This window comes from Kogia breviceps, chromosome 15 (assembly GCF_026419965.1).
Source record: "Kogia breviceps isolate mKogBre1 chromosome 15, mKogBre1 haplotype 1, whole genome shotgun sequence".
Taxonomy (NCBI): Eukaryota; Metazoa; Chordata; class Mammalia; order Artiodactyla; family Physeteridae; genus Kogia; species Kogia breviceps.
The window spans coordinates 51,889,398-51,913,771 of NC_081324.1; the positions used below are offsets into that span (position 1 = coordinate 51,889,398).

General features: G+C 41.9%; 1 long non-coding RNA gene across 1 annotated transcript in view; it reads left to right on the forward strand.

Annotated features, from left to right (window-relative positions):
• The window catches only part of LOC136792688 (uncharacterized), a 62,335-nt gene that overhangs the window by 15,096 nt on the left and 22,865 nt on the right, over positions 1 to 24,374 (forward strand). The window contains exon 2 of the long non-coding RNA XR_010836843.1: positions 12,826 to 12,890. This is a non-coding gene — a long non-coding RNA (uncharacterized lncRNA). The remainder of the gene's footprint in view (positions 1 to 12,825; positions 12,891 to 24,374) is intronic.

A 24,374-nucleotide genomic window follows, 5' to 3' on the forward strand; every position in this document is an offset into this window, starting at 1 on the left:
GAATTATTAGAGGAAGTAAGATAAGACATAGAGAACACTTTGCCTGGAACATAATAAGCACTAAATAAATGTTCACTTAATGGCCTATTAAATCAAAAAATCAGTGAATGAGTGAAAGATTAAGAACCATGGACAAGTCTTTCAAGGTGAAAGCACAGCCTTTATTCTCTAAGTGCTTTGAAAATATTTATCCACTTCTGGGAGTCTATCCTAAGGAAATAACCTTTTTGGGAGGGACTTACTCTTCACTTCCTAAAGACTGGAAATTGAAAAAAATAAAGATTGTACTCTGAGATTTGAATGTAAAAAGCACATCCAAAGCAAGGAAAGGAATATCGGTAAAGTAGTCCTCAACTGTAGAGAGAAATTAACTCTTTCACCCCGGAGTCCAGGGTCTTGGTGAGAAATAGCACACAGTATTTCTGATGTAGTTTTTTTCTGAGTTGAGCGCTGGAACCAAGATGTTAGAAAATGCTCTTCCATCTCACATGCAAGAGAAAAGAAGTTGGGGCATTGTGATATTTGCTATGGCCTTCTGCCTCTCCCCTCCCTCTCTCACTGGGGGACCCCTGTTTCCATCATCAGGACCCTCCGTCCTCAAGGGTTCCCTCTTTCATTGAAGAAGTGGCGAGGGTTTGGCGAGCTGCCTTCCTTTGCTCCGACCCACCTCTTTTCCTGGTGCCAACTCCCACCTGGAGGAGACTTAAAGGAATTGTTTGTGTAGGGAGTGGCTCAGCCTCCCTCTCAGTCTTCCACCACCCCCGCCCTCCTCTCGGCTTCACCACCTAATTCCCAGCAGCTGGCTTTGTTGCCGCAACAAATGGGAACTCTTTCTTAATGTGACCCAGAGGTGTCTGTAGGCAGCCAGCCCTGGGACACCGCTGGCCACAGCTGGCTAAATGTGGCTTTAGAAACTTGTTTGTGCCCCAGTGTGACTAATACTGAACCTACCGGCTGGCTGGCAGGAGACCTCTCTCCTACTCCTCTGGCGCTTGGAACACAATCCATTGGCTTCCCAGCCCTTAGCAAACTCATTCACAGGAGAGGCAGGGGGGGCGGAGTTTGGGTGGGACTGGAAGATAGGGCCCCCAGAGGCCCTCTCAGCTGATTGGGAGCTTATGGGTGGTCTGAGTAAAAAGCAGGGAATCCATACGAAGGCCTTTAACATTCTCCTGCAGTTGAACATGTCTTTGCTTGCAAAATAACGTCATGTTTAATTACAGAAAGCTAGGTTCAAAGCAGTCAAGAACTTAGAGTGATAGGCAGCGCAACACAAGCTTTGGCTTGAAAGAATTGGTAAATAAACAGATGAGTGAGTGAGCTCAGGAGTGAACAGACTGATAAGGAACCATGGAGGAACAGGGGAGGCAAACAGCCTTGTATTCTAAGAATTTACCCAGCAGGTACCCTCCGTACATGTCCGACGACTAGCGAACAGATTAAATAAATTACAGTACATCCCTGTTATGGAATACACCACCATGTGACTGTTAAAAACGTGAAACATAGGGCTTCCCTGGTGGCGCAGTGGTTGAGAATCCGCCTGCCAATGCAGGGGACACGGGTTCGAGCCCTGGTCCGGGAGGATCCCACATGCCGCGGAGCAACTGGGCCCGTGAGCCACAACTACAGAGCCTGCGCGTCTGGAGCCTGTGCTCCGCAACAAGAGAGGCCGTGACAGTGAGAGGCCCGCGCACTGCGATGAAGAGGGGCCCCCGCTCGCCGCAACTAGAGAAAGCCCTCGCACAGAAACGAAGACCCAACGCAGCCAAAATTAAATAAATAAATAAAATTTTTTAAAAAACAAAAAAACCAAAAAAAAAAAAACGTGAAACACATGTATATATACATATGGATATGAAAGAATCTACCATCTACTTTATGTGAAGAAGACAAAAACTAGGAACGGAACAGCATGAATAGCATGCTACTATCTGGGTGCATATTTTTTTAAATATATGTCTGTAAACGCATAGACTATCTCTAGAAGGACACAGCATAAACAGTCACAGTGGTTTTGTGTGGAAGGGGAAAAAGATGCCTGGGACTAGAGGTAGATGGAGAATTATCACTGTGGCCCCTTTCACATCTTTTGAATTTTACATATATTATCTATTCCAAAAAATTAGTACATTTGTATCAATAAAAAATAAAATTAAAAGCATAAGGTAGATTTATATCTATAGAAATAAACGTATCAACCATATATTAAACATGAGAAAAGTCACACAAAATATATACAGTATGAAACCATTCATGTTTTTAAAAACACCCTGCGTGTGTGTGTATACACACATGTGTATACGTTAAGACACTTTAAAAAATCGTGGGAAGGGAATGGAAAGGGGCTTTCACTTTTTATTCTGTATATTTGTATATTATTTAAAGGTTTTATAACTTATGATTGTTTAGTTTAAAAAGGGACAAAATCGTATGTATATTTTGCAACCATTTGTGGGAAATGTGCACATGAATGCACAGAGATTCTCTGAAAAGATTTATGTGGAATTGGCACAGTGGTTCCCCACCATGGGAGGGAAAATGAGAGGCTAAGGCAGCTATCAATGGGGAAATTTCCTTCCATGGTGTACAATTTGAATATTTTATAATCTTGTGCCATATGTACATAGTTTCTAGTCAATTATTTAAATTATTTTAATTTTTAAAATATAGCTCTTCCTTATTAGACTAGATTATGTCAACAATAAGATTAAAAGCCCAAAGGAACTTGGAGAATCAAGTGGTTTATTTCCCTCCACACATGTGCACACGATTCCCATTCTAGAACCTTGTGTTTGCTCAGGAGCGGACGCTCCTTGGCACCTGTGAAAACACCGCCTCAAAAGACTGAAACACAACTCCTCTCCTGTGCTCTCAGCACTCACCATGCTTTTGACATGCAGCCTAGAGCCCCCACCCTGCATAAAATTATACGGTGCCAAGACTCAAATCAAACTACCGCAATATGTGCTCTAAGCAAAGTATTCTAACGATTCCAGAATTATTCTATTTATTCAAGTGACTACTACGTGCAGAGACTGGCAGTTCACACTCCCATTTGTCTCTCAAACGTGCCAGCATCACCAACCAAAAACCAAATGAATACACTTGGATAGAATGTTGATTTTTAATTCTACCTTCTTCAAAGCATGGATAGTGGGTAGAATGTATCTTCTGTCAAAATTCCCCTCCTCTGGACAAAGTCACAAGTTCATTTCTAGTCACAATTTGTCTAGATGTTTAATGAGTAGCTCTTAAAATAATTGCTTGAAAATTGGTCAAAATTGTCCGGAGTCCCAGAAGAGGGTCCCTTCTGATCGCAATGCGCCTACCCTGACCCAGGCCAGGGCCGGGGGCGGGGAAGGGGGTGCAGTCAGCTGCCACTCAACCTCCTCACTGGTCCCCTCCCAGCTCCTCCCTCCTCGCCCCACTGGGCGCTACTCACTAACAGGGTGATTCATGGTTCTCCACGAATACCTCACTCTCTACCCGCATCAGCGCTACCACTGGAAGGTCTGCCCCTTTCTTGCACAGTCCGAAGCCTGCCATCGAGGCCAGCCTAAGCCTCAGCACTTCCCGCTTTCTCCGGCCACCGTCCTGGACAGCCCTCTTCTTCCTCACTAGAGAACTTCTTTTATTCTGACTGCAATTCATTGTGCACCTCCTGGGACACTTGATGCTCCTCTTACTGGCAGTTCCTTGACTCGTGTTTGCTGGTAATAATTCCAGTGAGCAGGACCTAGGGCTTGGGAGGTGGAAGAGGAGTGGGCTGAAAGGACAGGAGTCGGGTTTCTGTGGTCCAGCCCTGCAGCGAAGAGGGCACCAGGTCAGATGCAGCAGGGCCTTTTTGCTGCCTTCCTGCCCCTGGGGGAGAAATCTGGGCGGGATAGGGTGGGAGAGGGCGGGCAGCCTAGCTCTTTGGGACACCTCAGGCCTGGTCAGGAGAGGGATCTAAGACCAGTAACTTTAGTGCTCCGCCCACATCCCACCCAGCCCTCCCTCCCCACCCCCACTTCGAGAAGCTTTCAATCCTCCAGCTTCGCCCTCAGGCTCTTCTCTGGAGGACTGCCCTCAGGTTACTGGAACCACTTTACCCAAAGGGCAGGGAGCAAGAGGGCCTGGGAATCCTCCCCCCAGGGCAGCCCTGCCCAGTGAAGGACAGGCACTGGGATAATTCTGAGGCGTAGCTCACTTTCCAGGATTCTTCCACAGAGTTGGGCTGAAGCGTCCCCCTGGGGGACTCCTCCTGAACCGAACCCTGGCCTGGGGACCTTGGCTTCCCTGCCTTGCTTCTCCTGCCCCCTTGCCTGTCTCCCCAGGGAGCAAGTCCTGATAAATCACCAGTGCAGGAGGCCTTCCTCTGGGGAGCTGGAACATGGTTTTGTTTGGTTTTGTAATTTCCTAAAATACCCAAGTTCTTTTGTGTTCTGGGAGTATTGGCAACACCAGGAGATGTAAGATAACAGAACGGTGCTTTGATTTCTCCTGTACTTAAATCTCATTGACTAAACTGGACTGTGGTCAAGGTCCAAGTATTAGACTTTATTCATAATTATTACCTCCACTTACTGGACCCTCCTTGTGCAAGCACTGTGCCAGGAGGTCTAGGCCCACTCTCTCTTGCTCTCTCTCTCTCTTAATTCTTCAACACAACCTTCCATAATAGTATCCCCATTTCACAGATTAGGAAACTGAGACTCTGAGAAATGGGGTACTTGGCCCAAGGTGACTGAGCAGGGACCAGGCCTGCCTACCTCTGCCACGTGCATGTTTGGCCCTGATTCTAGACTCTGCGTCTGCCCCCCCATGCCCACGCCAGGACCTCAAGATCAGACTGACTCAAAATTCTTTACTGATTGCTCTGAATGGGAGAACCCTCAAAATAACCAGGAAGAAGCCTCAAAATAAGCAGATTGCAAAGCAAAATAACCAGTTTTACTAAAATCTAAAGTAATATTGTTGGGGGTTGGGAGGGATTTTAAAAATGGTCTTAAGATCACAGATTTCCATCACGCCTCCCCCACTCCCCTGAAAAGGCCTGGGTGAAAATAGGTCTGAAGTCCCCATGGTTGTTCTGATTTCAACTTTATAACTTGATAACTTCCACTGTTTCCCTAGTTATATGTGAGTTTTAACTTCGTTTTTCCCTCTGACCTCCCAAATAGGCCAGGTGAGAATTTTTATAGAAATGTTCTTTGTACACATATAAAAAGTAAGGGGGAAAAAGTGAACAATGAGCTTTTCTGGTTGTCAGGAAATGGTATCTACTTTATAAAACCAAACTCAAATTACATATTGTGGGTCATAGGAAAGAGGGCCACACAGATGCATGTGAAATTCTTCTCAAAAGAGATTAAAAATTAGTCCCTTTGAGATTAATCTCCAAAATATACAAACTGCTCATACAGCTCAACAACAACAAAAAAACAAACAACCCGAAACAAACAATCGAAAAATGGACAGAAGACCTTAATAGACTTTTCTCCAAAGAAGACATACAGATGACCAGTAAGCACAGGAAAAGATGCTCAACATCACTAATTATTAGAGAAATGCAAATCAAAACTACAGGGAGGTATCACCTCACACCAGTCAGAATGGCCATCATTAAAAAGTCTACAGATAACAAATGCTGGAGAGGGTATGGAGAAAAGGGAACCCTCTTGCACTGTTGGTGGGAATGTAAGTTGGTGAAGCCACTATGGAAAACAATATGGAGGTTCCTCAGAAAACTAAAAATAGAACTACCATATGATCCAGCAATCCCACTCCTAGGAATACAACCAAACAAAACTATAATTCAAAAAGATACATGCACCCCTTTGTTCATAGCAGTGCTATTCACAATAGCCAAAACATGGAAACAACCTAAATGTCCATTGACGGATGGATAAAGAAGATGTGATACATATATACAATGGAATATTACTCAGCCATAACAAAGAACAAAGCAATGTCATTTGCAGCAACAGGGATGCAAATAGAGATTATCATGCTAAGTGAAGTAAGTCAGAACGAGAAAGACAAATACCATATGATATCACCTATATGTGGAATCTAATACATGGCACAAATGAACCTATCTACAAAACAAAACAGACTCATAGACATGGAGAACAGACCTGTGGTTGCCAAGGGGGAGCGAGGGAGGGAGGGAGACGGACTGGGAGGTTGACGTTGGTAGATGCAAGCTCTTACATTTACAATGGCTAAACAAGATCCTACTGTATAGCACAGGGAACTATATTCAATATCCTATGATAAACCATAAGGGGAAAGAATGTAAAAAAAAGAATGTCTATATGTGTATAACTGAGTCACAGAGACTGTCACAACATGGTAAATCAACTATACTTCAATTTTTAAAAATTGAAAAAAAAATAGTCCTTTTGTTTGCTTTATTAATTGGAAAGTAGTTCCACATGCTAGCTTACTAGGTGGTTATTAACATATTTTAACAGCAACACAGCACCATTATGGAAAATACTGAACACTGCTTATCTAAAAGAAAAATGAAAAGAAAGCTCCATTGTATTTATTAAGCTTGCTGCCCCTCTTATATATCTTTGTTTTGGCTTAAATTGTGAGCATATGGAATAGGACCTGCAGCCTTCTCTTCCCTGGGCAGTGGGGTCGGTGGAGGGGTCGGGGCAGGGAGGCGTGTCTAGGAAGCAGCAGTGAGAGCGAAGGGAAACCACAGAGGTGGTACCAGGCCCAGTGGCCAAGCCAGAGGCAGGAAGGGAAAAATGGGGGACCACAGAGGCAGCCGACTAAGGAGGCATTGGGAGTAGTGGGGAGATTGATGACATATGGGGGTCTGAGGAAGTAAATATATTAAGGACCATGGGAACCTGTTTCTCATCATCAGAAAAGGAATTTATGAATATTGAAAAGGAGAAAGCTAAAAAGAAAATGGAAGTGTTAGATTAGAATTCGATGTATCAGTGTACACTCATTTTATATGTGTACAGGAATATTGATGTATATGTGTGTATATGTCTGTGTATGAACCAGATCTTGGGCTTCTAAATTCCATTCCTCTCTGAAAAGAACAGTCCCTTAGAGAAGTGGCTGATTCCTAGCCCGAGGCAATGAGTCTGGAACATGTGGTGCCACAAAGTAAGGAAAAGCTAAAAGAATGATGGGGACATTACAGTACCAGTTTGAAGAGGTTCCCACTGGTCAAACATGTAGCACTTTGAGCATCAAAAATAAATAATGATAATAACAGATAGCCCTATAACAGAATACTACTCAGCAATAAAAAAAGATGAAATCTTGCCATTTGCGACAACATGGATGGATCTTGAGGGCATTATGCTAAATGAAATAATTCAGACAGAGTAAGACAAATGCCACATGATTTCACTTACACGTGGACTCCAAAAAACAAAACAACAAACAAATAAAACAAAACCTAGACTCATAGATACAGAGAACGGATTGGTGGTCACCAGAGGGGAGGGGTATTGGGGTGGAGGGGTGGAGAAATGGGTAAAAGGGATCAAGAGGTACAAACTTCCAGTTATAAAATAAATAAGTCATGGGGATGTAATGTACAGCATGGGGAATATACTTGATAATATTGCATTAACCTTCTATGGTGACAGATGGTAACCAGACTTATTGTGGTGATCATTTTGCAATGCATACATATGTCAAATCACTATGTTGTACACATGAAAGCAACATAATATTGTATGTCAATTACACTTCAATAAAAAAACCAGCCCATTAAATCATAGGAAGTTATGCATTCATTCATATATTTATGGATATTCTATATCACATATATTATATATGTGAATATTTTATATATATGTATATGTATACATAAATATATAAAAAGCAAATAAATGAAGAATAGAAAGTTCTGCTTACAATGGAATATCAGTAGAAGGCAGAAGGAATGATAAAAATAGAAAACCTTTATTTGACAACCATCATAGAGTTGGTTGATTCAGAAGGCAGTCATCAATGGAGACTCAGGCTGGTGGGAACAGGATATTGATGTGGTCTCCTCACAAAATCCTTATCATTTATGAAGGGAAAATGGAAACTTTATGGTGAGAAACATCTCCCACGGTGACATAGCTGACAACTGCTCAGTGCACGGCATCATTTCTACAGGATTCCTGCCAAGAATATACGGCCTGAGTCTGGACAGAAGGAGGTATCAGACAGACCAAGGGGTGGCCCACCCTACAGAACAAGAGGCCAGTCCTCATTCCACTCAAGGTCCTGAAAGAGAGGGAAAGACCAAAGAGCCATTCCAGATCAAAAGACACTGGAGACACTTGACCACTAAACACAACACAGGACCCTGAATTGTCTGCAGGACAAGAAAGAAATTAGTGACATCATTGGGACAGTTGGCAAAATGAGAATGGAGTCTGTGGACGAAGTGAAAACACATGACAGTGACTTGGATGGCTGTATGCTGGTCGTGTAGGGGTGTCCATGCTTTGGGGAAATACACAGTGGAATAATGAGGGGTGATGGAGTAGCATGACTGCAGGTTATTCTTAAGTGGCTCAGAAAAAGACTACATATTAATTATTTATCTATGTATATTATGTGTAATTAAACTATATATATGGAGAGACAGAAGGCAAGAGAAAGGGCTTGCACATATAAAATATTAATAACTGGGGAATCTGGGTGAAAAAGATACAAAGTCTCTTTGTACTGTTCTTACAACTTCTATAAGCTTAAAATTATTTAAAAATAAATTATTTTTAAAATATAGGATCTAGGCAGGACTTAAGGTGACCAAGAGAGGAACTGGAATGAAGAAAAAAAAAAAAAACAATGAAATGGGAGGTGAAGAGAAGAAAGCAATAAAGCCATATTTGACCTTCTCCCCCTTGTCCCTTTTAAAATAAATGACTTGTCCACAAATAATAAATGCTGGAGAGGGTGTGGAGGAAAGGAACCTTCCTACACTGTCGGTGGGAATGTAAATTGGTGTAGCCACTATGGAGAACAGTATGGAGGTTCCTGAAAAAACTGAAAATAGAGTTGCCATATGATCCAGCAATTCCATTCCTGGGCATATATTCAGAGAAAACTATAATTCAAAATGATACGTGCACCCTCAATGTTCACAGCTGCACTGTTTACAATAGCCAAGACATGGAAGCACCCTAAGTGTCCATCAACAGATGAATGGATAAAGAAGATGTGGCACATATATACAATGGACTACAACTCAGCCATAAAAAAATATGAAATTTTGCCATTTACAGCAACATGGATGGACCTAGAGATTATCATACTACGTGAAGTAAGTCAGGCATAGAAAGACAACTATTATATGATATCACTTACATGTGGAATCTAAAAAATAGTACAAGTGAAAGAAGTGACATCATATTTACAAAACAGAAACAGACTCACATACATAAAAAACAAACTTATGTTACCAAAGGGGAAGGGGGGCGGGGTGGGAAGAGAGATAAATTGGGAGTATGGGATTAACAGATGCACACTACCACATATAAAATAGAGAAACAGCAAGGATTTACTGGATAGCACAGGGAACTATATTCACTATTTTGTAAGAAACTACTATGGAAAGGAATTTTTAAAAAAAGAATATAGATATATATTCCGAATCACTTTACCATACACCAGAAACTAACACAATATTATAAATCAACTGTACTTCAATTTTTAAAAAATTTCCTAAAAGCCAAATGGGAAAGGAAAAAATAAAATAAAATAAATGGTTTGGAAAATATCTGAAATATAATTCCAACGGGCTCCCTTGCATGCCAAACCCAATTCTATGTATTAATATTGTGAAGTACGACAAGCAGGAGCTTTGTTGTCAGATGGACCTGGATGCAGATGCTGCTGCAGCACTTACAGCTCTGCTCCTGGGCACATTATCTACCTTCTGAGCCTCAGTCTTCTCATGTGTATAATGGGGATGATCACATCTATCTCACAGGTTGTTATGCAGATTGGGGGGCATCAGACCACATGGGGTCAGTTGTTGAAGCAAAGTTCTCACTGAGGACTCACTATTATTTTGGATTGACACCACGCATCATCGAGGTTTGGATTCCTGAAAGCTTAACTTTCATCCGAGTCTGTCACTTAACAGTTTGTGTTTAAAGGACAGTTTGCTTTATTAGGCAATCCAAAAAACTGTTGCAATTAGGGATCAGGATTATTATATGCAGAAGATGGGATGAAAGGAACTTGAGGCACCTTTATGATTCTGACACCCAGTGAGACGCCCACTGTTTAAACAAATTCTAACTTGCTGAATGTTATTTATCTACCCTGTGCTTGGCAGGATGTGTGCAGCAAAATTACCTCCTTCCCCTTCTGAAACAAGTACCCGTCAGTCACACTCCTTCTACTACGCCCTGAAATGTATGACATCTCAAATAAAACGTCTGTTTCTGACATTTGCTGGCCTTGTGATAGGGTTTCCGTATTGGCCAATATTGACTCACCGGTTTTCTTTTACTGTGAGCCCCTCAAACTCCATCTTTGTAACCCACGGAGGTAGCCAGCGGTGGGTCCAGAATTTCTATACAGTAGAGCATGAGGTTAAAAGGAGAAAATTCAGGAATGTGTCTTGAAGAAGTGTTTTTTATAGCAAGCATATCTTTGAGGCAAGTTTAATAAAAATAACAATGTTCCTTTATAATTATATACAGAATTCAAAAATAACGTTGTCCAGATCCAAAGAAATTATGAGGATGACTATTTTCATTGCTGGGTAACTTTAGCAGGGACTGATGGAGACAATGACGGGTGGCAAATCCACCTTTGGTGGCTCAGCCACTGGGACATAGTCGACTCTCATGCCAGCAGAGCCCTGTCTCGCCAGCTGAATTGTAGAGACTTTTAGATTCAGCTCCCAACCAATGACCAGGCAGAGTCAGTCACTCTGCCTTCACTGTGCTATTAGGTGCTTCTCTGTCTATCCTGAGATTCTTACACTCACAAGCAGGAGAGAAAGCCAGTGCACGTGAGAAATAAAGGCAAATACAGCCCAAAGAAGGCATGTAACTAACTAATCACGGCTGTGTAGCCCTGGTGGTGAAGGACCGTAGGAGTGACCTCACGGATGGGCCGGCGGGATTAATGGGGAAGAAGTCTGGGGAGGGGGCAAGGTCAGCAGACCCGGCGCTCATTGCTTGCTGCTAATTGAAAACAACCAGAAAGGTAAATGTTATTTCAGATCCTCTTGCCAAGGTAGATGATTAAAGTGGTCATGGGGAACCCGCTCAATATTTTAAAATCGATGACACCTCCCCAAAGAGTCTAAATGACTGAGCCACCCCCAGATTCCCAGGTTCAGCCCTCCATTCTTTCCAGGGACTGCTAATAGCCTTGACTTGCTTGTCTCTCTGATGAGCTTTTCTGCAAGAATGGAAGCACGAAAGGCAACCTTTTGGAGGTTTTGGCAAGTGGGCCCAAAGGCAGGGCCATCTCAGAGGGCCACCCTGCATCCACGGCTCTGGGTGCCTTTGAGTCCATGGCCAGCCTTCTTGAAAGAACAAAAAAGTTTGAAGCTCAGAACATTCTCTCCTATCCACAGAACCCATCCTGTAGATCTGAAACATGTAACTAACTGATCATTAATCACCAGGAACAGGTTTTGTGGGCAGTACCAACACCCACCTGCCATTAACTTGGATGGCAGATGTCGGTAGGTGAGAATGCTGAGCTCTGAGTACCAGGAATGCGTTTCTCCAGGACTGGAGGACAGTGAGGTGAAAAGAGAGATTTAGGCGATGCAAGCTCTTTCTCTCTTTTCTTTCTTCCTTGGATTTTTCTCTATCTTGGGTAAAGTTCGGTTTTTAGAAGATCAAGCCAGGTTGTAAACACAGTCTTTAAAACCTTTGCACTGCTTTACTGCAGAATTTATGATTTGTTTACATTTGAGGCGAGGAGTGGGAGAGAGGGGTAATCCTGAGGCCTTCGGGAGACTACTCAAAAGAAAAAAGGGAATGCAGGACACACGAATAAAAATACTTCCTTGTTCCATCCATGATTTGTAGGTGCAGAATTCTCCCAGAGAGAAAGGTCATGCCCTAAGGAAACTGACCCAACCAGCCCTTTGTAACCATTAGAATAAGCCCCTGAGATCTTAACAGAAACTTCCAGAAAGCCACAGATTTCAGGATTTGGAAAGCTCACGTGAGAAAAGATGAGACAGGTGCCTCCGGTGTTGTCTTCTGGGAACTAAAGGACCATAGCCAGCTTGGTCTGGGGTCTTCCCTAAGTGGAAACGCAGTGCAGTTGAGTCCAGGGCCACAGAGCAGACACCTGGAACAATAACCTTCCAAACAGAAACCCAGGCGTGAACTAGCCTTTTAGTGAGGATTTTGCACAAGTCAGAAGCCAAAGAGAGTGACTTAGCAGGGATCAAATAATCCAAGATGTTTTTAACATAAATCAAAGATTTAAATTCCTCCCTCAGAGTTACACAAGGATTTCTCATCTCAGTAACAGAAGGTTTAATATAAGTGAATGGACAAAGGAGAGGAATGAAAAGACCTGGGCTCTAGAGAGAGCTTGTACCTACTACCTACTCATACCTACTGGTTATGTGACCTCCAGCAAATGACATACTCAGCCCCAAGCCTCACCAGCAATATGGGAACACTAGCACCTGCCACTCGAAGGTACAATGAGGATAAGAGGGCATGTGAAAGTATGGGAAAATGTTAATCCTATAAAATGCAAAATATAATAATGGTGATAATGGCTATGATAAACACTTTTGAAATAAACTATCAGCCCCTACTCTAGAACGAATGGGTTTTAGAAAAAGAAATGTTGCTCTTTTCTTAACAGGCCACCCAGGAGGACAGCTGCAGCTTCTGCTGGTCAGCCTCACCTGTATGAGTTCCCAGCTCAAGGTGAGTCTGAGACTTCTTTCTTCAGAGGGAGTGTTGAGGTCATGGCTGGGAGTGGGCATTGCCATGAATCACTGATGTCGGTCAGGAAAACTGGCTTCCATTCCTGGGTCGTCACTAAATATCTCTGAAATTTCAGGGAAGTTATTTGATCGCTTTGGACCTCCAGTGTTTAGGTCCGAGATAAACCATAGGTTTCCTAAGTCTTTTCCAGTTCTAAATTCCTATGACTCTCTATCAGGTAAAAATAATAAATAGCTGACTTCAGGATATATATTTTTTTCAGTATAAGTCCTGTGTTAAGTAACAAAAGGGATTAAGCTGAGATGGATTGTGAATTGACATCAAGCAAGAATTAACTTGGATTTTGTTGGAAAGATGTTTTTAGTTACTGTACAACTCATATCTACACTAGGCTTGTCAGCCATTCTTACTGTTTGAAAGACAAGATTAAAAATCTTTAATCATTGATTTAAGGAATTTAAGTAATACTGTTTGGCTCTTTCCCAAGCATCGTCAATGTTTAAGAGAGAATGTGTCAATATTTGGGTTAAACAAAAGAAAGATGCAAGAACATATGCACCCTGTTGGTTACTGAGATAGCCCCCATTTCAGAAACGAGGTAGATTTTGTGGCCAGCATAAAGCTGCCCTGGTGTCAAGCTGGAAGAAATAGAGCAGAGAACAATTTGAATTCATGCAGATTCCATACTCATTAAGGCTTCTTTGAACCCAAAATATGTTACCTAAAGTACATTGGATTACGTCACATAAGTATGGAGGGAGCCGGTTATTCAGAGGTTTAGATTCTACCATGTAATTCCACAACATAAAGAAGATAATGTGAGTGAGAAACTGTCAACAATAAACCTATGTAATAACAGAGCACTCTCCAGACTTCCCTGGTGGCGCAGTGGTTAAGAATCCGCCTGCCAATGCAGGAGACTTGGGTTCGAGCCCTGGTTCGGGAAGATCCCACATTCCGTGGAACAGCTAAGCCCGTGCGCCACAACTACTGACCCTGTGCTCTAGAGCCCACTGGTCGCAACTACTGAGCCCACATGCCACAACTACTGAAGTCCATGCGCCTAGAGCCCCTGCTCTGCAACAAAGGGAAGCCACCGCAATGAGAAGCCCACGCACCGCAATAAAGAGTAGCCCCCGCTCGCCGCAACTAGAGAAAGTCCACGCACAGCAATGAAGACCCAACGCAGCCAAAAATAAATAAATAAATACGAAATGGACATTTAAATAAATAAATAATAGAGCACTCTCTTTGATCTGGATCTACAGATCCAGATCCAGATCCAAACTTGCTTTAAAAAGCAAGTTACGCAGAATGGACTGAGGGGTTTTTTCTGCCTGGGGAAGTACTAGAAAAGTGCCTGACGTTTAGGAGGTGTTCAAAATTTTTTGAATGTGGATGAAATGGACTTAACACTTAAAACACTGCTATTAAAAAGGTAAAATTTCACCTCAGTCTTGGAACTTGATTTATAAACACAGGGCCCCAAGCTCACCCACATTATGGATTCATCAGATATTACAGCTGCAAGGAGGCTTATTTAGCACAATTCCCTTGTCTTACAGATGAGGCATCTGAGGCCCAAACTCCCTACTGTGATTATAGCAGGAACACTGGCCTGGGAGTTGGAAACAGATGCCAGGCCTGAAAAGCAGCAGGCAGGGCAGTATGTTGGTTAGGACCACAGGCTCTGAGTGAATCTGGAATTCACCCCAACTATAGCTATATGGCCTGAATATCTCTGAGCCTCAATTTTTCATCTGTAAAATGGAGATCATGATAGTACCTACCACATTACACTGCTGTAAGGAGTAAATAAGGGAAAACATGTCATGTCACTGCCCCTGTGAAACCAAGAAGAGAAAGAAGATTCTCGGGGTATTCCCTGGTGGTCCAATGGTTAGGGCTCTGTGCTTCTACTGCAGGGGGCACGGGTTCAATCCCTGGTCGGGGAACTAGGATCCCACAAGCCTCAAGGCATGGCAAGGAAGGAAGGAAGGAAGGAAGGAAGGGAGGGAGAGAGGGAGGGAGGGAGGAAGAGAAAGAAAGATGATTCTCTGTGTATTTATATGTTGTAGTGTCCACGTGATCTCAGCCAGCCCAAGGAACATCTGTGCCCCTTCTACACTGAGAAGTAATCATAACCATCATTAGAAGCATCATCAGGTGCATCTGAGGGACATCAGAGCCAATCTCTGCTGGTTGACGGTACCCTTTCCCGGGCATCCCCTCAGCCACTGAGGAGAGGAGCTGAGAGGTTGGGGTCCCGGTTGGACGGACAGTGTCTCGGTCTCTCCAAGCCTCCCTGCTGCAAAAGACTGTTTGGGAGGGAAAAATGACCCAAAGAAATAACAAATAGGCCAACTGGAGTGTAAGAGCGTAACTGCAGGATATGCCTGAACTCCAGTGCTAACACAAAAAGATTGCAGAGTAATGCGAACTTTACACAGCATCTAAGACAGTGATCCCCAACCTTTTTTGGCACCAGGGACCGGTTTTGTGGAAGATAATTTTTCCACAGACTGGCGGGGCTAGGGGTTGGGGGGGAATGGTTTCGGGATGATTCAAGCACATCACATTTACTGTGCACTTTATTTCTATTATTACTACATTGTAATATATAATGAAATAATTATACAACTCACCATAATGCAGAATCAGTGGGAGCCCTGAGCTTGTTTTCACTTCCCACTCACTGATGGCGTTTTGATGTGAGTCTGCAAGCAATTGATTTATTATGGTCTCTGTGCAGTCAGATCTGTCTGCTAATGATAATCTGTATTTGCAGCCACTCTTCAGCGCTAGCATCACCGCCTCAGCTCCACCTCAGACCATCGGGCATTAGAGTCTCGTAAGGAGCGCGCAACCTAGATCCCTCGCATGCGCAGTTCACTGTAGGGTTCGCGCTCCTATGAGAATCCAGTGCTGCCGATGATCTGACAGGAGGCGGAGCTCAGGCCGTAACGCAAGCCATGGGGAGCTGCTGTAAATACAGATGAACCTTCGCTGGCCTACCCCTCACCTCCTGCTGTGCGGCCCAGTTCCTAACAGGCCACGGACGCATACCAGTCCGTGGCCTGTGGGTGGGGGACCCCTGATCTAAGAGAAGGGCTCATGGGGTTTCTCAGGAGGAAGAGTTTCCATTGCATGTGCCTGCAGCAAATTTAAAAATCTTTATTAAATATTTTCTGCAACCTCCTCACCTGCTGTTCCCCCTCCGCCACCCCAAGCATTTCTGTCTCTGCCCCTACCTCAGGAAGGCCTGACCTGCTGGCTCCCCTTTCTCTGTTGGATTTTTCCTCTTCTGACCCCCCCAACTTCAAATTCTTCTTACTTCCACAGTGTAGAGCTGGTCAGCGCCCACCACCTCATATTCCAAACCTGGCTCATTTCCAAAGATGGCAAGATGGTGTCCATCTAATAACACCCAGTATCATTAGATGGCAGCTGTGGTTATAGACAGCAAAAAAATGGCCCCATTGCATCTTAACATATTGCTTGTATCCTGTAGTGAACATACTTACTGGTCAACCCAGTATCCATTTGACCCCTTTTCTTTCTAGGAAAGGAATTTCCTTGATCTTCTGAGAGAGCTATGAGTTGCCAGCTCTCCCCTACTGGACACGAAGAAGGAGCCTTAACCCTGACTGCTACTCGCTGCCAGCCTACACCCCAAGATGAAACAGCTTTGGGGTTGGCAGAGGGAAATGACTGGAAAAACCTGGGTCTTAAAGTTTTTGAGACTCTGGCCCTCTAGCCTAAAACCAGTCCTACCTCTGATGGGCTATTATATGACCATCTACTTGGTTAAGCCAGTTTCAGCTGAGGTTTTTATTTCTCACAGTCAAAAGCATCCTTAGAGAGGCCCCATTGTTTCCCAAGTACTGATCTTAATATCCAAATAGACCACAAATTCTGGAAGGACACAGGCTTAGATTGTTTTTTTTTTTTTTAATTTATGTTATTTATTTTTTGTTTTTGGCTGCGTTGGGTCTTCATTGCTGCACGTGGGCTTTTTCTAGTTGCGGCGAGCAGGGTCTACTCTTAGTTGCGGTGCATGGGCTTCTCATGGCAGTAGCTTCTCTTGTTGCAGAGCACACGCTCTAGGTGCTCGGGCTTCAGTAGTTGTGGCACGTGGGCTCTAGAGCACAGGCTCAGCAGTTGTGGTGCACTGGCCTAGTTGCTCCGTGGCATGTGGGATCTTCCCGGACCAGGGCTCAAACCCGTGTCCCTTGCATTGGCAGGCAGATTCTTAACCACTGTGCCACCAGGGAAGCCCTAGACTGCTTTTGTATTTCCCACAGTACTTGGGACACCACTACATACATGGCAGGAGTTTGAGTATTCAACAAGGGACTGGGTTTTTGATAAGATCCTTGAAGCAAGGACCCTTGGTTTTTGTACCTTCACCCTGAAGTATTAATTTGAGCTCAGATATATCCATCAATAAACAATTATTAGTTAATGAAAATAATGGCTTTGGATATTCTGAAATTTTAACCATTTGGAAGTCATGATTATAAATTACAACTCTGAGCCTCAGGGAATTTGAACCTTCTTCTCTGTCACATCCTCCATATTTCTAAGAATCAACTTCCACATAGGCAGGATCTGGCCAAAGTCGCAAAGCTGCAGAATCTCAGTGGTTTTGACTAAACGTGTTGTTGAATATGGAAACATAGCTTTTAATGAACATATTTTAATGAACTTCAAAGAAATAACCCTTTCAAAGTAAATTCAGCTAAGATTTCTCCAAGGTCAAAAGAGAAATAAAAACTAGCTTAGTCAAGCAATCAGCCAGTAAGTGGCAGCTCCTATCCCACAGTGCTTAGACTGTTTTTTTCAGGAACCATTCAGCAAGCAAAATATCCAGAAGGACCCAGAGCCTTTGCCAAAATCACAGCACACAGCAGCATGTACAGTCCATATTCCAAGGATCAGCTGTGACTTGATGGCGTACATTTCAGCAAATACATTTTCACTTGCACAGAAAGTCTGCTCAGAAGCCACACACATTTTCTGGAGGCCTTCAGTAAGACTCTATATGCACTAAAGGACCTGGCATTTGTGCTGAGTTTAGGGAAAGAAGATACATTTATCAGGATTTCTGACAACACATTGAAACCCTTGTGTGTTAACCCAGGACAGTGTCTTGGTAATTTATGTTATATTTCCTGCATATTTCAGTGATCAACCTGCAAATTTCTATTCCAAGCTCCAAGTCCTCTCTTTTTAAAAATTTTTTTAAATTTAACATCTTTTTTGGAGCATAATTGCTTTACATTGTTGTGTTAGTTTCTGCTTTATAATATATAAAAGTGAATCAGATATATGTATACATATATCCTCATATCCCCTCGCTCTTGCATCTCTCTCCCACCTTCCCTATCCCACCCCTCTAGGTGGTCACAAAGTACTGAACTGCCCTCCCTGTGCTATGCAGCTGTTTCCCACTAGCTATCTATTTTACATTTGGTAGTGTATATATGTCCATGCCACTCTCTCACTTTGTCCCAGCTTACCCTTCCCCCTCCCCGTGTCCTCAAGTCCATTCTCTACATCTGCGTCTTTATTCCTGTCCTGCCCCTAGGTTCATCAGAACCACTTTTTTTTTTTTTTTAGATTCCATAAATATGTGTTAGCATACGGTATTTGTTTTTCTCTTTCTGACTTACTTCACTCTGTATGACAGTCTCTAGGTCCATCCACCTGACTACGAATAACTCAATTTCATTTCTTTTTATGTCTGAGTAATGTTCCATTATATATATGTGCCACACCTTCTTTATCCATTCATCTGTCAATGGACACTTAGGTTCCTTCCCTGTCCTGGCTATTGTAAATAGTGCTGCAGTGAACATTGTGGTACATGGCTCCTTTTGAATTATGGTTTTCTAAGTGTATATGCCCAGTAATGAGATTGCTGGGTCATATGGTAGTTCTATTTTTAATTTTTTAAGGAATCTCCATACTGTTCTCCATAGTAGCTGTATCAATTTACATTCCCACCAACAGTGTATGAGGGTTCGCTTTTCTCCACACCCTCTCCAGCATTTATTGTTTGTAGATTTTTTGATGATGGCCATTCTGACCAGTATGAAGTGATACCTCATTGTAGTTTTGATTTGCATTTCTCTAATGATTAGTGATGTTGAGCATCCTTTCATGTGTTTACTGGCAATCTGTATATCTTCTTGGGAGAAATGTCTATTTAGGTCTTCTGCTCATTTTTGGATTGGGTTGTTTGGTTTTTTTTTGATATTGAGCTGCATGAGCTGCTTGTATATTTTGGAGATTAATCCTTTGTCAGTTGCTTCGTTTGCAAATATTTTCTCCCATTCTGAGGGTTGTCTTTTCATCTTGTTTATGCTTTCCTTTGCTGTGCAAAAGCTTTTAAGTTTCATTAGGTCCCATTTGTTTATTTTTGTTTTTATTTCCATTTCCCTAGGAGGTGGGTCAAAAAGGATCTTGCTGTGATTTATGTCAAAGAGTGTTCTTCCTATGTTTTCCTCTAAGAGTTTTATAGTGTCTGGCCTTACATTTAGGTCTTTAATCCATTTTGAGTTTATTTTTGCGTATGGTGTTAGGGAGTGTTCTACTTTCATTCTTTAACATGTAGCTGTCCAGTTTTCCCAGCACCACTTATTGAAGAGGCTGTCTTTTCTCCACTGTATATTCTTGCCTCCTTTACCAAAGATAAGGTGACGATATGTGCGTGGGTTTATCTCTGGGCTTTCTATCCTGTTCCATTGATCTATATTTCTATTTTTGTGCCAATACCATACTGTCTTGATTACTGTAACTTTGTAGTATAGTATGAAGTCAGGGAGCTTGATTCGCCCAGCTCCATTTTTCTTTCTCAAGATTGCTTTGGCTATTCGGGGTCTTTTGTGTTTCCATACAAATTGTGCAATTTTTTGTTCTAGTTCTGAGAAAAATGCCATTGATAGTTTGCTAGGGATTGCAATATATCTGTAGATTGCTTTGTGTAGCATAGTTATTTTCACAATGTTGATTCTTCCAATCCAAGAACATGGTATATCTCTCCATCTGTTTGTATCATCTTTAATTTCTTTCATCAGTGTCTTATAGTTTTCTGCATACAGGTCTTTGTCTCCTTAGGTAGGTTTATTCCTAAGTATTTTTTTCTTTTTGTTGCAATGGTAAATGGGAGTGTTTTCTTAATTTCTCTTTCAGATTTTTCATTGTTAGTGTATAGGAATGCCAGAGATTTCTGTGCATTAATTTTGTATCCTGCTACTATACCAAATTCATTGATTAGCTCTAGTTTTCTGGTAGCATCTTTAGGATTCTCTATGTATAGTATCATGTCATCTGCAAACAGTGACAGTTTTACTTCTTTTCCAATTTGGATTCCTTTGATTTCTTTTTCTTCTCTGATTGCTGTGGCTAAAAGTTCCAAAACTATGTTGAATAATAGTGGTAAGAGTGGATATCCTTGTCTTGTTCCTGATCTTAGAGGAAATGTTTTCAGTTTTTCACCATTGAGAATGATTTTGGCTGTGGGTTTGTTGTATATGGCCTTTATTATGTTGAAGTAGGTTCCCTCTATGCCCACTTTCTGGAGAGTTTTTATCATAAATGGGTGTTGAATTTTGTCAAAAGTTTTTCTGCATCTATTGAGATGATCATATGGCTTTTATCCTTCCATTTGTTAATATGGTGTATCACATTGATTGATTTGCATATATTGAAGAATCCTTGCATTCCTGGGATAAACCCCACTTGATCATGGTGTATGATCCTTTTAATGTGCTGCTGGATTCTGTTTGCTAGTATTTTGTTGAGGATTTTTGCATCTATGCTCATCAGTGATATTGGCCTGTAGTTTTCTTTTTTGTGATATCTTTGGTTTTGGTATCAGAGTGATGGTGGCCTCATAGAATGAGTTTGGGAGTGTTCCTCCCTCTCCTATATTTTGGAAGAGTTTGAGAAGGATAGGTGTTAGCTCTTCTCTAAATGTTTGATAGAATTCACCTGTGTAGCCATCTGGTCCTGCACTTTTGTTTGTTGGAAGATGTTTAATCACAGTTTCAGTTTCAGTGTTTGTGATTGGTCTGTTTATATTTTCTATTTCTTCCTGGTTCAGTCTCAGAAGGCTGTGCTTTTCTAAGAATGTGTCCATTTCTTGCAGGTTCTCCATTTTATAGGCATAGAGTTGCTTGTAGTAATCTTTCATGATTCTTTATATTTCTGCAGTGTCGGTTATTACTTCTCCTTTTTCATTTCTAATTCTGTTGATTTGAGTCTTCTCCCTTTTTTTTCTTCATGAGTGTGGCTAATGGTTTATCAATTTTGTTTATCTTGTCAAAGAACCAGCTTTTAGTTTTATTGATCTCTGCTATTGCTTCCTTCATTTCTTTTTCATTTATTTCTGATTGATCTTTTTGCTTGCTTTCCTTCTGCTAACTTTGGGGTTTTTTTGTTCTTTCTCTAATTGCTTTAGGTGTAAGGTTAGGTTGTTTACTTGAGATTTTTCTTGTTTCTTGAGGTAGGATTATATTGCTATAAACTTCTCTCTTAGAACTAATTTTCCTGCATCCCATAGGTTTTGCATTGTCATGTTTTCATTGTCATTTGTTTCTAGGTATTTTTTTATTTCCTCATTGATTTCTTCAGTGATCTCTTGGTTATTTAGTAGTGTATTGTTTAGCCTCCATGTGTTTGTATTTTTTACAGTTATTTTCCTGTAATTGATATAATCTCATAGCATTGTGGTTGGAAAAGATACTTGATATGATTTCAATTTTCTTAAATTTACCAAGGCTTGATTTGTGACCCAAGATATGATCTATTATGGAGGATGTTCCATGAGCACTTGAGAAGAAAGTGTATTCTGTTGTTTTTGGATGGAATGTCCTATAAATATCAATTAAGCCCATCTTATTTAATGTGTCATTTAAAGCTTGTGTTTCCTTATTTATTTTCATTTTGGATGATCTGTCCATTGGTGAAAGTGGGGTGTTAAAGTCCGCTACTATGACTGTCAATTTCCCCTTTTGTGGCTATTAGCATTTGCCTTATGTATTGAGGTGCTCCTATGTTTGGTGCATAAATATTTACAACTGTTATATCTTCTTCTTGGATTGATCCCTTGATCATTATGTAGTGTCCTTCTTTGTCTCTTGTAATAGTCTTTATTTTAAAGTCTATTTTGTCTGATATGAGAATTGCTACTCCAGCTTTCTTTCCTTTGATTTCCATTTGCTTGGAATATCTTTTTCCATTCCCACACTTTCAGTCTGTATGTGTCCCTAGGTCTGAAGTGGGTCCCTTGTAGATAGCATATACATGGGTCTTGTTTTCGTTTCCATTCAGCTAGTCTATATCTTTTGGTTGGAGCATTTAATCCATTTACATTTAAGGTAATTATTGATATGTATGCTCCTATTACCATTTTCTTAATTGTTTGGGGTTTGTTTTTGTAGGTCTTTTCTTTCTTTTGTGTTTCCTGACTAGAGAAGTTCCTTTAGCATTTGTTGTAAAGATGTTTGATGGTGCTGAATTCTCTTAACATTTGCTTGTCTATAAAGGTTTTAATTTCCTTGTCGAATCTCAATGAGATCCTTGCTGGGTAGAGAAATCTTGTTTGTAGGTTCTTCCCTTTCATCACTTTAAATATGTCCTGCCACTGCCTTCTGGCCTGCAGAGCCTCTGCTGAAAGATCAGCTGTTAATCTTATGGGAGTCCAAGTCCTCTCTTCAACCCCATCCTATGCCTGGACTCCCCTATCCTGCATCTAGAACTTCTCCCATGCTGCAAGGGCTCCTGGAGGTTGCTTTTTCCTGCTGACTCCCCGGGAGTCAAGGACATTTTCAGGCATCCTACGTGAAAATGAATTTCATAATATTCGCCACCACCCGTCACCCTACTAACTGCACGTACAATAATGGAAATACTTTATTTAACATAGATATGTGTTAATGTCTACACTATGTTTATCTATATCTCCATTGTCCCAATGATCATGAATTTCTAAATGGCAAGGATCTTGTCAGATTCACTGAAACTGAACAGGGAAAAAACACAAATAGCAAATAGGGTTTTCACTGTTCCTTCCCCTTTGCTCTGTGCTTGCTGCTTCTCCAACTTCTACTTCCTAGAGCACTGCCAACCTCAGGTCATCTGCTTCCTCTCCCTACCTTCCCATTTCAAAATAAATCTGTCCTTTGCCCCAACACCTTAAAACTCTGCTCTCTGCTATATTATCATTTAAGCTACATTAAAATGAGCATACCTTACTATATTGTCCTGTGCAGCTGACATACAAGCAGGACAAATGATGGGAATTTGAGGTAACACAACAAGGAGATATATTTTGACCCTAGGAGCGTCCAGAGATCCATCAGGTGGGTATTCACATGGTTTAAGCATTAAAAGCCAGCCTTAGAAAAGCCACCCCACAAAAAGCAGAGCTTTAATAGGTGCCATTCGTAACAGGGCAAGAACAACAAGAATCACTTCCTATACATACTTCTTTTACTGTTTACAGAGCACTTTCACGTAAATTGTCTTATTTTGATAATGATGATACTGACACATGTACTTGCATGAAACTAAAAGCTTACATCCAAGCGGCTCTTTAAACACGCCACTCATCATGTTATCACACAGGACAATGGAGCTATTTGTATTTTTGAAGGCAATTTTTATGAACTTAGGGAAACAACTATTTTTGTTCGTAGGTTCTACTCTTCTACTTCCTCCAGATAGGCAGGAAGGGACTTGAAGCCATTTCATCTTCTTTTCTATTACATATCTCTGTAGTGTGACCATCTCCACACCTTGGAATATTCATGGGAAGGAAGGAGAACCTATGTCTTCCTGCTAAGAAACCTAATAGCAAGGCAAGCAGCATGTCAGGAAGCAGTGTTCTTCAGCCAAGGAAACATTTATGACTCCTTGACCCTTAAATACGTAAAGGGAGATATCCTTCCTCATCCTCTCCCCCACATCCCCACCACCCTATCCATGGTGGGATGAGACAGGTGACTTCAGGGAGAGGGTGGAAGCTGGGGACCCCAGGAAATCGGGGGGTGGATTTCCCTGGGCATCACCAGCATGTTAGACCCAACCCAAGACATGAGTTTCCAGCCAGGACCTATGCACCTTCACACAAATGTAAACACCACAGGGGTGTGCCTGCCGAACCTCCAGGTGGTGGAATAATTCTTGCTTCTACCCAAACACACATTCACAACACCCCGGATTCCAATTAGGAGTAGGAGGCAGAGAGTGGAAAGGCAGGTCAACCAGGTACTTCAAGATAAAACATCCCAGGTGTGAGGCCAGAGGCCAGGTGGCTCTTCATGAAAGAAAGGTGGCAGGTTTTGTTTATCTAGAAAATGCAGGAGGGGAGGGCTGGCACACTCAGATACCCATGTCTCTATTCTCTTCATCCAAACTGAAAGTTGAGCACCACAGATCACTGGGAGAAGAAGA